Below are 18,405 nucleotides of genomic sequence, written 5' to 3' on the forward strand. Positions count from 1 at the left end.
AAGAGTCTCTAACTTTGAATAAAGAAAACATGATAATTTTTAATTTTGGATTCACATGTATTTTGGATATTTGGAACAAATAAATATTGACTTAAATTTAGTAAGTGGATGTAGAGAAAATAGTAGGAAATACATGTGCCTTGAACCAGATTGACCCAGGTCCACATTCTAACCCAGCTATTTACTAGCTATTAATATAAGACCTTGGGCAAGGGACAACTTTTCTGAGTCTCAATTTCTTCCTTTGTAAAATAATGAAGATCATTTTATAATAGAATATTTTTGCCTAAGGAACCTCTGATAAAATACTGATCATCTTTACCAATATGAAGGAAAATTTTAGAGGCTTTAATCGGGGTATTTTGTTTTTCAAAGGGACTGCAAAAAATTAATAGAAAATCAACTTCCTGGTTATCTTCTAGGTCAATAATTCTTTTGTCAATGCTTTTCTTGTAAATGTTCAACTTACACTGATCCTACACTTTTCTAGTCAATGTACAACATATGCTAAAAAGTTTCCTTTTTAAGAAAAAAAGAAAGACCAATGAAGTGTATATACCATTATTATATATGGCTTATTTTATAGGTCTTATAACTTTATAATTTCCTTTTAACTAGAGAATCACAGGAGAAAAATGCTGACTAAAAATTAGATATTCAGAAATGTTCTATATTTTGAATAACAGCCTGAAAATGAGAGGACACAATATTATTCATCAAATATTAGGAATAGCAAATATTCCTAAGTATATATCTGGCTTGTATACTTAGAATTGTCAGACTGTTTTTATGCATAACTATTTTATAAGCAGAACAAAATATTTGTCTATATATGTAAAGTAATTATTTTTTCCAGTGTATAAGACTCCACTGATATAATGAGTTCAATTATGATACCGGATCACTACATTTTCCTTCAGTACGTTGTGTCAAAACTTAAGCACAGAGGCTTATTTGTAATTACACAAACAAAGTTTTTGTGTTATGGAAATATGTTATAGATTTTTCTCACCAGAGGCCCTTGATAAAATGGAATAAACAATAGAAAAGTAGTTAGGCAGCCTGGGATGCCGTCTTGATTCAGCCCCTACTAGTATGACACCCTGAAAAGTCACTTTACCATTTTGGACATTTGATTCTTCTCTCATGACACTGTCATGTTTCTGTGTAACCTTGAAGGATTTCATCAGCTCTTATGTAATCCAGGATTCATGGCGGGACTCAAATGGTATGAAACAGTTACTTTTTCTTTTTAACCCTTAACTTCAGTATTTCAATCACAAATATCAATTCCTTAACCAGTGTGGTGGTTACACAAGTGTTTGTTTTATAATTATTCCCTAAAATACACCAGCCTACATTTAAATACTAAGTGCTGTACTTTGTGTATATGTGTGTATGTTGTAAATTAATTTCTAATTGTTTATGAACTCGAAATGAGTAGTAGAATATGAGAATAAAAATATGCATTTTTTTTCTACAGGACAGTGGAAAGCACAAAGATGAAATGTTTTAAATAGCCTGCTTTTTCCTCTGATGTCCCCTTGACAGTCTTGTGATGTCCTTAATGTTTGTCTGTTGTCTTCCCTAAACCTAGTGACAAAGGCGTTATTTTAGTTTATGCTATAATCTAAAAACTAATCAGACACAGGTTTGCAATGAAGTTTTTCTTGTAGAAAATTATCATCATTACCAGTGAATGCTGTCTAAAGGACAAAATCTTTGCTAATCTAGCTTCTCTGCTTATGAAGATTTATTTTGATGAAAACGTGTTAATTTTTGCACCTCCCACCATGCACAGAGACACTCTTTCCAGGTATTGGAAATGTAATGACCCAAAGCCTTCTGTAACCAACCCCCTTTTCGTATGGAACGAATTTAAGTATGTCTTTCAATTTTTTAATTTAATATATTTTTTCTTTTTATTTGTTATATTTGACTGTGGTCATGAAACTCTTTGGGATCCAATAATAAACAAAATCCAATTACCCCTTCAAAATCACCCCAACTGCCCATGGACTTTGACCACCTCTCTCTTCACCGCTACAGGGTTCCCAGCAAATGCAGATTCAGCCTCGGTGATAGATAGAGCCTTTCATCCGACTCCATGAGAAGTGTGGGGCCCCTGGGGAAATGTTGGGTCTAAGAATATTTATGTTTCACAGAAAACAAACAGGATTGGAAGGTGTTGTTTGAAGAGTCACATGTAGGATATTTGAGTACATCCTACCCTTTGGGCAAAGTATAACCCGCCTAAGGCTTAGAAGTGGTGAATTTCTCCATGCTTCCTACCATTTTTCTTTCCTCTTTTCCTCTTCCACCTCCTGGCTCCTTTCCTTAAATTACTTTTTTTTCCCCCCCACTAAACATTAAGCTCATTGATTACAAGGATGGCACAAAGTGACCTAATGATGGGTCAGTCTTAATGAGAAAAGCGGCTGCCTGTGATGTGGCCTGGCTCGGGCCACCCCCCCACTGTGTCCCTGCATGTCAGCCTTAGTCTCCTTTAACAGACTAGAGCGTGGAAAATCAACAGAGAACCGCCCGGTGCCTCCTCACAGAATGGACCATGTGCATGGCTATTTAGCCCTGTAAAAGAGAGCACATTTGCACAAATGGGAGTGAACATAAGGAGTCCTTCAGAAAAGAATGGGGCCTTGGCAAATTTATAGACTCCCCTGAAAGAAAGTGATTACAGATCATTATCCAATTGAGGCAGATTGATGGGCTGGGGTCAAAGTAATATTGCAGATCTCACCAAGGGGACAATGGCTGCTTGTCACAGGGAAAGAAAAGAAAGGGAAGGGAAACTACCACACAGAGAGGAAAGGCTTAAGCTTTACCAACTGCTATGAAAGGGCCTGGATGTGTGTGTCGTTACTTTTCCTGAGCACCATGTTTTATTTTATGTTACAAAGGACGTGCCATTGAGATCAAATTGGGCATTCAAACGTAACCCAATAAAGAACATACAAATGGCCTAAATACAGACTGCAACTCTCACTTTTTTTCTTCCAAAAGGCAATAAAGCAACATAGATAGGGAAGAGGATGATCCATCTGGAAATGTGTAATTCTGTCTCTCTCAAATAGAACTAACTCAGAAAATACAAATATGCAAAATACAATAGCAGTAGATAGAAGCTCTTAATGCTTACGAATACAATACCCTTTAGCTGATAGCCAGGAGATGAACAGATTTGACTTTGAAACTTGGCAACATCTGGTCAAGCAAAACTGTAGCCCTGAAATCGAATAAAACAGAAATAAATGCATTCCCACTGTTTCCTTTGCACCGATTCCTGAGTGTTTAAAAGTGCTTTGCATTCACGCCTTCTACAAAATGCAGTACAAAAGGCAAAAGAATAGCCAGCATGCCAATGTGCATTTGCCTTTAGATCGGTTTTTGGGACCTAGAGACTTAGAAGTGTCAGGCAAACATTTATTCAGAGGAGATCTGATTTTTGCCTATTTTGTTTGGTGTTTGGGTGAAGAAAGTATTAGCAAGTAAAAAAGAACTAATTTAGATTCTGAACATAGTTTACCCTGAAGAAGCATGGTCAGTTTTCTCACATACAGACTGTTTCTGAACAATAAGATTATTTTGGGTTCTCCAAGTTATAGTCATCTGAAATTTGAGTATATATACACACATACACACATACGTGCATATATATGTGTGTGTTTTGGAAATATTTTATAGATTTTTCTTACCAGGGGCCCTTGATGAGATGGACTAAACAATGAAAAAGTAGTTAGGCGGCCTGGGATGCAGTCTTGATTCAGCCGCTATTAGAATGACATCCTGGATAAGTCACTTTACCACTTTTGGCATTTGATTCTTCCCTCATGGCATCGTCATATTTCTGTGTAACCTTGAAGGTAACACATACATAAATACATATGTACATATGTGCATATGTATGTATGTATATGGAAGGAAAACACAGTTTGGAAATGTAAAAATTTTTAGCTTTTTTTAAATGATAAAATTATGAAATTATGGATTCTATCACTGTTACCCTCTTTTCTTATTAAGACAAATAGACTCTGATACAATGAATAGTTGTATTATCATTCTTTTATATTTAAAGATATATATAGCTTACTTTCCTTCCTCATTAGATATTGTAGATGTAAATATATTGTGAGATATCAAGGAAATTCATGAATCAAGACTTCCTTCTTAAAACTGCTTTTTTTTTCTGTTTTCCCCATCACAGGGTCTTCACTGTTCCTAATGAGCTCTTAATGAGCTGTCAATTGCTTATGCAAATAGAGAAGGAAACAGACACTGAGGAGTTGATAGATACTCAGTTAAAATATGACACTGCCTAACCTCTCAAAGTTATTAAAAATGGAAATTGCTCTAACTTAATAACCAGTCTTGACCCTCCTTTTCCTCCAGGTTTTAACTTTATTTAGGTATCTGATATGAAAGAATCTGAGATACCATTGCTTTACTTCAAAAATACTGGTTTTATGTTAGAAAATACTGAGTGCATAGTAAAGATTTTAGGTTGAATGTCCTGGACAGATCCCAGATGAAAAGAAAGAACTGAATGGTAATTGTTTATCTTATTGTTGGCATGTATGCTAAAAGACTTGGAAGTTTATGTGCCAAATTGAAAACACTGCTTATCTCTCAGGAGAGGAAATAAAAGGGGTAAACAGGGCTTTTATTTTTATATACATATATATTAAATAAATTATCCATAAATTAAAAGAAAATAAAAAATAGTACCTTTGTCCTTTGAGGAATTCAAAAATTTTATCTGGAAAATCAAGTTGATTTCCCAAAAATATTTAGGATTCATGAACATTTATACAAAAATGAAATTCTTACCTCTAAAGAGTTTATTTTTTCCAAATTTTACATAAAAGCCACTAAAGTATTAATCAATATATTTTTCCTACATCTATGCACATATTGAGACTTGAAGGAATCAGAAGTAACTCCTTAAAACTCAAGTACCTCAGCGGAGATGAAATGGTTCAATGTAATGCTGATATATGATTATACTCCAGAAATGACACTTTGTAGCTAGCCTTTAGAGACCTTCGTGTCTAATACAGAACAAGACAACTGAGGTCAGTGATAGAGCTGAACATCTGGGGTCAAGGGGGATTGCATGACAGAATGGAGCTGGGGACTGTCTTTGACTGCCATTGTACTCATTAACTTGCTATTGCTTTACACCTAGATGAGGATCCAGCTGACTTCATGTGTGTCAACCCCGTGTCCCCAGTTCTGCCTCAGAGGCCTAATGTACTGGAGGTTAGGAATGATAAACCCAGAATGTGGTATCCTTTCCAGGATGTCTAGACTATTGGACTTAGCTGGGGGACCAATTTTATTAAGTATCTAAAGGGAGAAAAGTGCTGAGGAAAAAAAGGGCCAGGAAGCATGGTAAATGGGAGCTCAAAAAAGTAAACTGATCCACATTTCCATTTATCTGGGACTGATCCTGAGTTGGAAACAAGAATAGACAAGGGGCTTGATACTCATGCACAGGCAAAAATATTGCTTGACAAGCTAATTGTAATTGTAACTCACATGTACCTGATTGCATGTTTCACAAATTACCAGAGTAACTTAGAAGATAACTGAGCCAGTGTCGGTGAGGTCCAAAGCCTCTTAGGGTTCTACGCTGGATTCAGTAGAAGGTGAGCTCATTTTAGTTGTCTTGGCACAAAGAGATTGGAATATTTCTTTATAGACTGATACCATCTTGGCAAAAGTACCTACTTTCTATTGGAGGTCTGCTGTACATGGTGAGGTTCTATAGTAAACCCAGAAATGATAAGTCTTGCTGTGAAAGACAGGGTAAGTTCAGGCATGAGTACACCATGTTTCAGGGTTTCCTCACATCTCCATTTTCCAATAGTGTCCTCTCCTGGCTCTGCACTGAATTGAAAATAAAGACAATAGAAAACTCCAGTCTTTCAGACCACAAATACTTCATAAGTTTTTCAACACATCAGATAATGAACAGACAGGAATATGCCTAGTGCTTTGAATTTTCCCAAATGTATATTGGCAAAGACATTTCTAAAAATTCCTCCAAATGCAATACAGACAAGGCACATAGATTTTATAAAGCATTCATTCAGGCTGAGATGGAAATTGATAGTGATTCCTTTTGGTCAACCACAGAACAAGCATAGAGAAAATGCAGCTAGAATTACCAACCTGAACACCCTTCGACTTTGCTTTCCTCTTGAAATAAATAAGGGTACTTATTTCACTCAAACAGTTGCTGTATTCTAATGTACATCATGGGTCTGTCTGTAGAAAAAGAAAAATTAAAGTTTGTACATTATTCTCTAAAGAGTATATGTGAGCAACAAAATACTTTGAGAGAATTGTAGCTAAATTCTAAGGAACAGATTTACATATTATGTGTGCGTCCAATGCAGTTAAGGTAAGCTTTTGATGATTTGGCAGAAAAGACCATATATTGTAAACATGTATCTATTTATGTAGATATTCTGTAACGAAACCAGAAAAGAACTTTTATAAGTCTGTGGCTGGTTATATATGGCAAAGTGAATGAAATGTTACAATTTGACAATTTGGGGACTGATTTGGTTCATAAAGTTACCTTTGATTGCCTAAAATACTATCTAGAATGCCTCAAAAAAATTTAAGAGAACAGAAAAAAGGTGATAAATCCCAATAGATTTAGAATTAATTTCAATTAAATGGGATAAAATAATACATTGTTTTTGTATTGTATTTTTAATATATTTTCAATCGATTTTTAAGTGGATTATGAACAGTTTTTAGTATTTCACATTCAAAATACTTTAAAAAGGTTTCAGCCAGTTACAGTTAAATATCCCTTTCCATAGATATTTTTCTCAACCTTAGTTGACTCCTACAAGTTTAGGGTCTTATTACAGCATTGCTGTTCATTCTTACAAATGTTCAGAACATTTTTTTTTTGAGATGAATTCTCACTCTGTCGCCCAGACTGGAGTGTTAGTAGCCCGATCTCAGCTCACTGCAACCTCCGTCTCCTGATTCAAGCAATTCTCCTACCTCAGCCTTCCAAGTAGCTGGGACTACAGGCGCCCACCACCACACCTGGCTAATTTTTTGTATTGTTAGTAGAGACAGGGTTTCACCATGTTAGCCAGGATGGTCTCCATCCCCTGACCTCGTGATCCGCCCGCCTTGGCCTCCCAAAGTGCTGGGATTCCAGGTGTGAGCCACCACACCCAGCCCAGATCATTTTTATGATCATGACCACTATATTTTCAGGTGCTATGATTTTTGAAATACTATATTGATGCATTATTTCATTTAATTCTTGAGGAACATTACAGATGATTTGAGGCTAGAAAAGTTAAGCAATTTCTTAAGGAAATACGTAACAAAGGGAAAATAAACTTAATATAATACTAACCTGTCTTACTTCTCTAAACCTGGTTGGATCTGCTGGATGAATGAAGACAGGTCACACACTCTCGAATAAGAGAACTGGACCCATTCATTTCTGGGATGCCTTCTTGATTTTCAAATTTAAAAGTGCTTATAGAGCCTCAGAATTTCCTACAATAGTCCAGTTATGTTGCAGACATTAGACACCCCCAGTTTCTGAAGTTATTGAAAGACAATGAAAGACAACAGTCCCACCTCAAGGGCCTTGTTTGCATAGTGGTAAATGAGGGCAACATATGAAATGTGACCAGGCAATGACTCGATCCATGTTTTATGTAAAGTTAGATTCACGCAGGCCCTCCCTATGATTAAATTAGAGGTTCAAGCCAAATTTGACTTGGTTGAAGCCAATGGAAGTCCACTTAATGCATTTTAATTGATTGAATGAAGCATCTATTGAATATTGACTGTGTATATAACATGCTTTAAATAATGCTAAAGAAACTTACAAGAACTTTGTACACTGTTTGATCCTAAAGAATTCATGTAACTTTCAAGAAGTGAACAATCTGTTCCATAGAAGTAGTTGGGTTCATTCATTATTGTGCTTCACTAGTTAGTGATAAAGTGGAACTTTTCAGACTCCTCCACATACTACGGGAAAATTTCAATGGTAATTATCACCCAACTTTCCTCATCACAGAACATAATTACCATATATTTCTTCACATCTGTGACAATTTATTTTTACATCTCCACCAATGGATACATCTTTTCATAAACTTGGCAAAAGTGTTTCTCTTTTCTCCGTAAAAAAAAAGTTCCCACAATAGAACATCTTTTTACTCTTAGAGGAAATAGTGTTTTTCAGCCATGAAAACTATTTCACTTCCTCACAAAGTCTTACATTAAACTTCAAAGCATAACCACAGAATCTTTCACAATTTCATAATACTACCAAACCTAGATTTTTTCCCCCAGTTTTGCCAGAAAACAAAATTTGTTTTGTCCCAGAATTGTTTTCTGTAAGAAAAGAGTCTCCCCAGAGATTAAGGAATTTTTAAAAAGTTAATACTAAGTAATTGCAGTATTGTGTACAAGACAGCATAACACAAGCAACATGTCTCAAAAAGACTAAATTGGAAAGAAGTGATTGTGTCAGATACTGTCACAAGGTAGCAGATTATTGGTATCAAAATGAACAAAGACATCTTTATCAAGTGTATTACACTTGGATCAGAGTAAATGTATGCATCACCCATCTTTTTCCAGGAAGGCTTTTTCTATACCTAAGGATGTATGCACCCTTATGAGGCCAATGTAACTCCATGTTACTGCCCCTTTCCTGATGAAGGGTTTGATCAAATCTACATTGGATGGTTCCAGACCCACCTGTGATTCCAACAGCTTAAGGAAGATATTACGAATACGTTCTTGCAAAGGTAACACAGTGTAAAAATTGCTATGTTACTCTCTTTAGTGATCCTAATGGACTGAAGACAGGCTGAATGCAATACTCTTGGGAATAAAGTGTGTTTTCCTAACTAACAAGTGTCCTTTCCAGCATAATTTCATCATCATCATGAATATTGATTTCTATCCCAATATATAATGCCTTTTATTTATATAGCAAGCTATTAATTTTCAAAGTACTTTAATATAAATTTCCCTATTTTGTTTTTATTCTGCTAATCAATAAATGAAGATTTTAACTGATACATTCAAGGTTATATGGCAGTAAATGGAAAATCCAATCCTAGAGATTAGGTCTTCTGATGCCCATAAAGGTATCATTTCATTCTATTGTGATGTCTGAGTATTTAAAAGACATTTACTGAGGTTGCAGGTGCATGGTATGCCTGTTAATGCCTTTATTTCAGCAGAACAAGCTCTTTCCATTATGTCTAGTAGAGATAGGATTTTCTTGCCTATGTTATTGGAATTACACAGAAAAAGATCTCTGCCCAAGTTGAGCTGGAAAGACCAATTCCAGTGCTCTGTGCACACTATGATTTTTGGCTCATGAAGAACAGGATGATATTTTAAATGTATTATTGAGATAGCTTTAATATTCACATATAGTCATGAATGTATGATGTAAAGGGTCCTCCTAGTTATTGCTAAAGAATGACAGTAGGAAAGATATTTGAAAAGAGATGGAAGAGATTCCTAAAGAAAACTGACCAATAATACCTCATATTTATCATTGCCATTAATCTAAGATGAAATAAATTGTTTCAATAAATAATATTATTGTATTGTATCATTTAACATAATATTTTGGAAAGCATTACGAGACTACCAATCCGTATTAGCAGGGGTGTGCTTAGTGACCTGATGGCAATTTGTATCTGGGCCCTATTCAGTCTGCTGGGGAAGGTGGGGGGAGTCCCCTTTTGACTGTCAGTCTAATTAACCCCTCTTCTAGATGGGAGGCTATTTCATCCTTTCCCATTGACCTCTGCAGAATATATGTGAGGTTAAGAAAACTGTGACTTTCTATGATCCGAAAGCTGACGATAATATAATAGAAATACAGAAATTCAGAGCAGAAAAGGACATAAAACATAATCTAACCCCAACTCCAATTTACATGTAAAGAAACAACCTTGGATGTAACTGTCCAAGGTCACAGAACTAGTCAGTCGAGCAGAGTTACTCCTGCACCCATTTCTTGGGCAGACTGTTTTCTTCTTCAGATTTTACTCTGCTTATCTAAGAAGTACCATCAATCTTAAAAACTGGAGGAAAGAGAGAAAGAGTGAGACACACACACACACAAACAGAAAGAGAGAGAGAGAAGGTAAAAGAGAGAGAAGATAGATCTTCAGCAAGCAGAAATGGAAGAAAGAAGTCATTCTTTTTTATTCTGGGCTTTCTCTAAACTAGTACGTTTCAAATAATTTATGGAGCTCAATATTTAAACATTTCCCTTTAAATCGTCAAATAACAGCATACATTATACTCATACTTAGCAAATTGTGTTACATGGCTAACATGTAGATTGAGGTTATTTCTATATAAACCGAGGTCATCAAAATGAGACAAACACTACATTCAACTGAAAATTTAAATACTTGCTCTTTCCCACATGTTCTTTTTGGCCAACTTAAAGAACATTTATTTTTGTCTATTTGAAATTTTAAAAACTGGAAGAAGTGATTTCAAATATGTCAAACTATTTGCCATTGTCTCTACTAATCTGTTTGAATGACATGCCATTCACCGTAGGCGGTCTTTGAGTGCCTTTCTCTAGGAGATGCTGTACTTCAAACATGCGGGGCTATAAATCTTGGGAATGAGAATAAGTCTCAGACCACTCAGGGTTTCAGTAGGCCGTGTGGCTCATTTGCATAGCAGAGGATCTGAGTCCAAACCTTCCTGCAGCACAGAGACAACCGGACGGCAGACGGTGACATGCTCATTGCTCTAGGGCTCCAGGCCTTAAGCAATGTTGATGCTGGTGCATTTTGACGCTGGCTAATTGGGCTGCATTTCCTGTGATGCTCAAGAGTCCTCTGCCCATTAGTCCATCTTGGAGCTGTGCTAGCTCTGCCTAATAACTGCATTAGATTGCTCAAATGTATTTCCCTGCGACGGGAAAAAATGCCTGGTTTCTTCATTTGGCATTAGGTCACATCATTCACACAAGAATGATGTCAAGTCACCTCTTATGAGAACAGTAAAGGAAACAAAAAACTACACTAAATTGTGAGGTAGAATGTTAGGTATGAGAGGAAAATAGTATACAAAGTCACCTTGAGATTTTGTTTGATTAGCAACTATTTGGACAGGAACCAAATGAAAGACTCAAGTTATTTTGCTCTTTTGCATAAAGACAATTTCCACGTAATGGGCAGTGGTTCTTTATCTCCTGCTGGAGTAGGCTATGTCATTCTGTAAGTTCTCAGTTTTCTGCAGCAGGGACATCCTCCTTCTAATGCCTGTTATTTAAGTATTTTCAAGTAGACAAATGTCAGCTGGTAACTGCCACTGGCACCATGAGAGATAAAGAAAATCATTTGCCAACAATTATAATTGTACATACGAAAAGTAAATCACAGTTGATTTCTTTCCATTAAAATCTTGACCTTGAGGATGATTCTTAAAGAATATATATTAATGCTATCCAGACTTGAGATGCTTTCTTTTCCATGAGCTTGGAGGGAGGAAAACAGCTGGGAGGGTAATGGTATATCTTTAATATCCTAAAGGAAATGTAGGCTAAGTCACTTACCCGACTTATATTGACCATAAAGACTTCACTGGGCCATTTCATTAGTTTATTGGGTTAAATTGAATAAGAAGGGACCTTAAATGAATTATAACCAGCTTGTGGAATAACAAATATATTGTGTATGAGAAAATTAGCTCCATGTGACATCCATAGCCACCATATGTAAAACGCCTATTATTTGTCCTGTCTCTTTGAAAATCATTTTATTGGAATGTATCAGCTAAACCAAAACACATGACTGTCCTTCTTGGGACATGAAAGAAACCACTGAAGACAAGTTTCTGCCCAGCCCCTGCCCCCAGCATGTGAACACGCTGGGAAAAGCAGCCCTGAGGAACTTTTTCCAGTGTCCATGTAATAGCAAGTGTATCACATGCATGCTGAGCCATTAGCTGCCTCTGTCTAAAAGAATTTGGTCAACATTTAGGAATTCACTTAATGAAAGGCTAGTCTATTAAAGCTCTGTTGGCCAGAAGAGCAGATTGTGTCTTTCTTTCCAACTTCCTGGGTCACTGCAAGTGATGCTCGGCAGGGCCCCCATGTGATGTAGCCCAGGCCCTGGACAACAAGCTAGCATTGTGACATTAGAACCTGCAACTTTTTTTGCTGTGGATTCCAGACTTTATTTCTAGGATGCAGTTTATTTTGCATATCGCTGCATCAGATTGCATATTTTAGTTAACGCATGATGTGAAATTGTTCCTGGAAAATGCTCTCAGGTGTTCTCTTATTAAGGGAGGTGCATCCGTGATACAGCAGAGTGACCAGGTCATTCCTGATGCACAACCCAGTGGAGGCGAGAATTCTCACCACCAGCAAAGCCCTATGAATCCATTGTCAGAGATGACCTCCTGCAGGCTAATGCAAAATGACTGTTTCCTTAGAACTCATTTTTAAGGATTGGTGGAATAAAAACTTGAATCCAACATAGAAGGAATTCCCTGACAAAGAAGCTACATTAAATTATAAAATGAGTATTTCTGTAGTGTTGACTGTGGTGTTAAGGAATTTTCCCAGATGTTTCATTCTTGCTTGTATTTCCTATTTTCATGGGAAAGTGTTTTTATTATTTTTAAACCATCTGGATTGTTGTAAGCAGCAATATTAAGTAAGACTAATATTCTTGGTAATGAATTTAATAGTTATAATAATAACAACAAACTTTTAAATGTATGCTACTTATAATTTGACTAGTTATAACTACGGTAGTATTCTAATAATTTTACATGTATAACTTCATTCAGTAACAAGGCAGTGAGATAAATACTATTGTTATCTTGTTTTGCAGTTAAAAGAAAAGGCTTGAAAGTATTTTTTCATAGTTACAGAGATCTGCCTAGTTCTAAAGTCTTTTCTCTAAACCACTATACCACTTCCTTGCAAGACCTTCAAAGAGATCTTTTTTTCTAAATGACATGACTTGGTAAAAGAGCATTGATTACTTTGTCAGCAATAACAATGACACTTTTGAATGAAATACAATTTTCTCCTACTTTCCAAAGAATCAAGGGCACAAGTTTTCTCTGTGATGATTCTATGCATTTGGATGAGCAATAAAATCTCATGAAATAGCACCACCGATGACTGCTGACTTAGATCAGAGGGAAGGATGTGGCAGGGAAGGGTTCTTGTGGAGTGGTGGTGTCTGGTGACAGACATGGCTTCTATTATTTCTCCAAGAGCAATACATCCAAGAGCTTACAGAATTATGTGCTTACCATGGAGGATACCAGCAGTGAAGATAGTTAAAACCAGGTCCCAACACACACATATATGAAAGGCCATGGATTTCTATGCAGCTGTTAATTAACCCAGTTGTAAAGTTGAGAGAAATATTGCTTGAAATGAAAACAGGAGCTTTGGAAGTGGCCTTAAAGGTGAATCAAAACAGTCTTCTGATGTTTTAGATGAAAACTCAAAAGTCAAAGATAGGAAGAGGTGACATTTACCTAACCATACAGATTTTGAATGGCAAAGACCAAACTAGAACCCAAATCTTTTTAAATTAAATCTGAATGTTCATTAAATCAAAACATAACTCAGTGACTAGTGCATAGAAATATACTCAATAAATATCATTGTTTTTTCCTCCTTTCCAAATTGTGATCCAGTGTGTACTATTCATGACTGTGACTACTCTTCTGTTAACAACAGTGAAGGAAAATCATTTATTGCATGCCTTTTCTGCGTTGGATGTGATATTAGGAGATTCTTTTAAAGCAGAACTGTTCCAAAACCCAAAAAGTTTATAAGAGCTATTATAAAAAGGTCCTATCAACTCTGCCAGACTTCAAACCAAAGGCACTGAAAATGGATCTACATAGAAAAAGGTAGAAAAATTTCAAAATTATTTGATCATTTAGATTTTACAATGGCCTAGTGATCAAAGAAAAAGTTTATACTTTGGGGTGAGAGAATTGCTTGGTTTAAATTTTCTGAAAATTTGGGCTCTGTATCCATCCCTATTTTATACTTGTAATTACAGCCTATCTAGAAATCTGCTGGGCTCAGAAAACAATTCCCCCAAAATATGGCACTTTGGAATGTTAAGTACTTTGAAAACTGAAAGGCCTCAAAAATAGGTCTCAGAACCAAGATCTTTCTCTGACCTTTCCCCATCTCCCTGTCTCTTTAATTCCTTTTTCTAAAGCACTGGGAGGCACTCTCACTGGAATTTCCTAATCTGACGACAAAAGCTTCTTTCCAAAAGAAATGTGGTAAATCTCAAGACCCCCTCTTTAGGAATCCCATCAAATAACCAGGAAAAATCTACCACCAAATAAGAGAAGAGATGGGACTCCTCACCACTCCCAAACAGACTTTTCATCCATTCTTCTGCGGGCAGCGCTGAGAGATTACCTAGGGGACTGTATGTGCCTAGTAAGACAATTTTTGTACTTAGGCAGTTTCATCCTTCTCTTTCTTATAACTTGTCCCATCCAGCTTCCAAAGAGAATCCTTTGCAAAACACAGCTTGAACACCTCTAATCCAAAAATCCAAAATGCTCTGAAATCTGAAACTTCCTGAGCACCAGCATAACATACCAGGTGGAAAAATTCTGATGTTTCTTCTCACAAAGAAAAAAAATGTTGGGCACAGTGGCTCATGCCTATAATCTCAGCACTTTGGGAGGCTGAGGCAAGAGGAATTACTTGATCCCAGGAGTTCAAGACCAGCCTGGGCAACAAGGCAAGACCCTGTCTCTATAAAAAAATTTAAATAATTAGCCAGGCCTGGTGCCACATGCCTATAGTCCCAGCTACTCTGGAGGCTGAGATAGGAAGATTGCTTCAGCCTGGGAGGTTCAGGCTGCAGTGAGCCATGTTCACACCACTGCATTCAGCCTGGGTGACAGAATAAAAACCTGTCTCCAAAAAAAAAAAGGGTGTGTGTGTGTGTGTCTGTATATATATATACACACACACACATTACACTCACCTTTCAATTAAAGCACAGCATTGTAGGTAGAAACCAAACACCCCTGTTTGCTGTTGCTGTAGTTTAACAGCTGGTGCAGGTATCTTGTGATGTTCCCATGCTGTTCAGTTACCCTGAGCACATTATGCTTTCACTGTATTAGTGGCATGTCACATGTTTCACTGTTAAGTGCTTTTGTGTGAATAAGTACAAGGAAACAATTGTTGATTGATAGCATATAAATTCAGAGTCAGGAATGACAGTGATGCCACACAGCACAGACAGTCCACAGTGGGGGCTGAGATACTGATATCTTTGTTTTCTGATAGTTCAATGTACACAAACTTTATTTCATGCACAAAATTATTTAAAACATTGTCTAAAATTACCTTCAGGTAATCTCTGTGTATCTAAGGGTTATAGGAAACATAAATGAATTTCATGCTTAGACTTGGGTCTCATCACCAAGATATCTCACTAAGTATATAAAAATATTCCAAAATCCAAAAATATCTGAAATCTGAAACACTTTTGATCTCAAGTGTTTTGGATAAGAGATACTCAACTTGTAATGACTGCCTCCTGGGACTGTATATCTTTTCTCTACAAAGAGGATATTTAAGCCTCAAACATCTGGTCCCTTTAAATCTCATACTTGTGTACGGCTTCCATGTTTATGCACATTAAATATATTCTCTATGTCTTTTTCTCCTGTGAATCTGTCTTTCGTAACTCATTAAAGCAAACCTTTAGAGTGGGGAGGAAAACATTTGCCTTCACCCCTACAAGCTGTCAAGGCTTCCAGGCAATATTACTGAACAGCCCCTGACTGATAATTCCTAAGCCTACTATATTCAATGAGTTCAGAACATATCTTCACAGATAATGGTAACACAATTATTTCAATTCTTCAGCTTCAGAAGAGTTTTCGTCATGGATGTTTGATACCACAGACCTATATAAAATAGTTGGTGACTAGTTTACAAAAGATTAAATCTCTCTGGGAATAGTACCATTCACATTAAAAATTCCATAGAATATCACTTTGAAAGGCTGTTTTGTCCCCTTGATTGATTGTCCACAGCAGCCCAGTCTCCAAATAATTAAACTGATTGACTCGGATCTGTTGCTAGAAGTTGGATTCATGTTTAAAAAAACAAAAAACAAAAAAAAAACTAGCCATTTTGTGAAGTTCTTGTCATGATTTCTTCTTTATATTGGATAACCCAACTGCTTCACCTCCAGGGAAAACAATAATGTTAGCTCTTGTCATTTACAGTTCTCAGCATCTTTCATCTGCGTGTCACAAGGTTTGTCATAAATACCAAAAGAAGAAAACCTGTTATAAGCGTGTCTGAGGAGAACTTGAACTTCACCTCATTTCATAATAAATAAATAGAGATAAAGAACACTGTGGTGCCTCAGTGGCACAGGACCAACTCACAGCAGAACTGACAAAGTTAAATTTTGATTCTCATTTCCTTTTTCTCATGAATTTCAGTTTTATTGTAATTAGCTTTATTTTCTACACAATTTCAGAACAACAAAAAAGAGGGAAAAAAGGAACCCCTCTACTTATCACTCCTATTGTTTATTTTTTAAACATAAGTATAGTGGAGAAACAAACAAAAAAAAATTGTATCATCTCCTTGAAATAGCAATTGTGTTTGCTGGTTAAAGTAGGAAGCGTTCAATGTTCCTCCCACACTCCCATGCACACGCATACACAGACACCCACACAAACACACACAAGGAGGTCTGTGGAGCTTCTTTCCTTACTGGACTGTATGAGAGAGGAGTGAAAATGTAAAAAGAAAGGAAGGAAGGAAGGAAGGAAGGAAGGAAGGAAGGAAGGAAGGAAGGAAGGAAGGAAGGAAAGAAACAGGCTTTACATATCCCGATAAAGCTCTTCCGCATCCAAGATAAGTATGCAAAACATACCCCACCAACTTACACAGTAAATGGAAGCCATTCAGAGTATTAAAGCCCGCTCAAATATAAGCAATTGATGCCAATATTCTTACATATACTGGTAAAGACATGAAAATTCTTTTAATATTGAAGTGAGTTGCATTTGGTAGAACAAGAGAATCGTAAGTTACAATTTTTCCATGAATTGATATATTAACATAAATACGTTAATTATTGTTGTGTAACAATAATAATGTTAATGTATTTATACATAGTTTTTGTTTATACCTCTGCATTCCTAGATTATCTAAACATTGGGTACTGGTAATCAATGTTACTTGCTAAATTATGGAAAATATTTCAGCAAAATCTTGATATTTTTTCTTTTGTTACATGTAGCTGTCAAGCCTGTTTTCAGGTTTTAGTAGTTTAATTTCTTTTAATGTTTCCATAGAAATAACATTAACAAGATGATAGATTGGAGGTAATAACATGATGCCTCTGACATGCAGTAGAATTTATCTTCATCATATGTCTGATAATATCCTCTTATTGTGTAATGAACCCTGCTATTTGTATCTATCATACTTTTACTCATTCATCTTCTTAGCTACTAAAGATAGAATTTTCATCCAGTCTCTGTTATAAATGCAAATTTATACTCTTCTATATGTCCTTCATTATTAGTGGTCACCTAATAAATTGGCTTTTCATATACCAGTTCAAGTGGCATTAGCTGGAATGCACATGATGACCTAGACTCATTTTATATATCAATAATCTCAGTTGCAGGAGAAATTATTGTAATTAATCTTTTTGGCATGTCTGCAGAATGTCAGGAACTACAAACACCTTTCTACTGCAAATATCCGTGAGGGTAGAATCTGGGGGAGAGAAGTATGGAATGAGATGGAAGCTCTGGCATCTACCTTGAGACCCAGAAGGTTTCCGAGTGAAGGATCCATTCCAAAAGCCCTCCTTTCCCCTTTCTCTTCTCTTTTGTCTATAAACTTTCACAGTATTTATTCATAGCTTGCACTTGGCTGGCAAAAAATGGAGAAAGAAGCAGGACATGAGTATGTATGCTTTCTGGAATTCAAAAGATATGAGTTATAATTCTAAATGTGTCCCTGGCTAACATGGATTGATTGCTTATATTATTCACTCTCAGTTATACACTGTTTCTCCATCTTTCCATGAAAGAGTTGAAATCGAACATGAAGGGCCTGCTGTGTTACAAGAGAAATACAAATCTCTTGGGATTTAAAAATAAAATCTCTTGACTCCCAGCTTTCACAGAGCCTGCATTCTGCATGGAGAAGCAACTAAGGAAACGAAGTTTTACTTATCATAAATTAAGTCAAAATAATTTCATGGCAGTCCAACAAAGAACTACTGAAGACCTATGATGTGCCATCTGTGAGTTCACAATAAGCCAGGGACAAGTTGGAGT

The sequence above is a fragment of the Piliocolobus tephrosceles genome, chromosome 5 (genome assembly GCF_002776525.5).
Source record: "Piliocolobus tephrosceles isolate RC106 chromosome 5, ASM277652v3, whole genome shotgun sequence".
NCBI classification, from domain to species: domain Eukaryota; kingdom Metazoa; phylum Chordata; class Mammalia; order Primates; family Cercopithecidae; genus Piliocolobus; species Piliocolobus tephrosceles.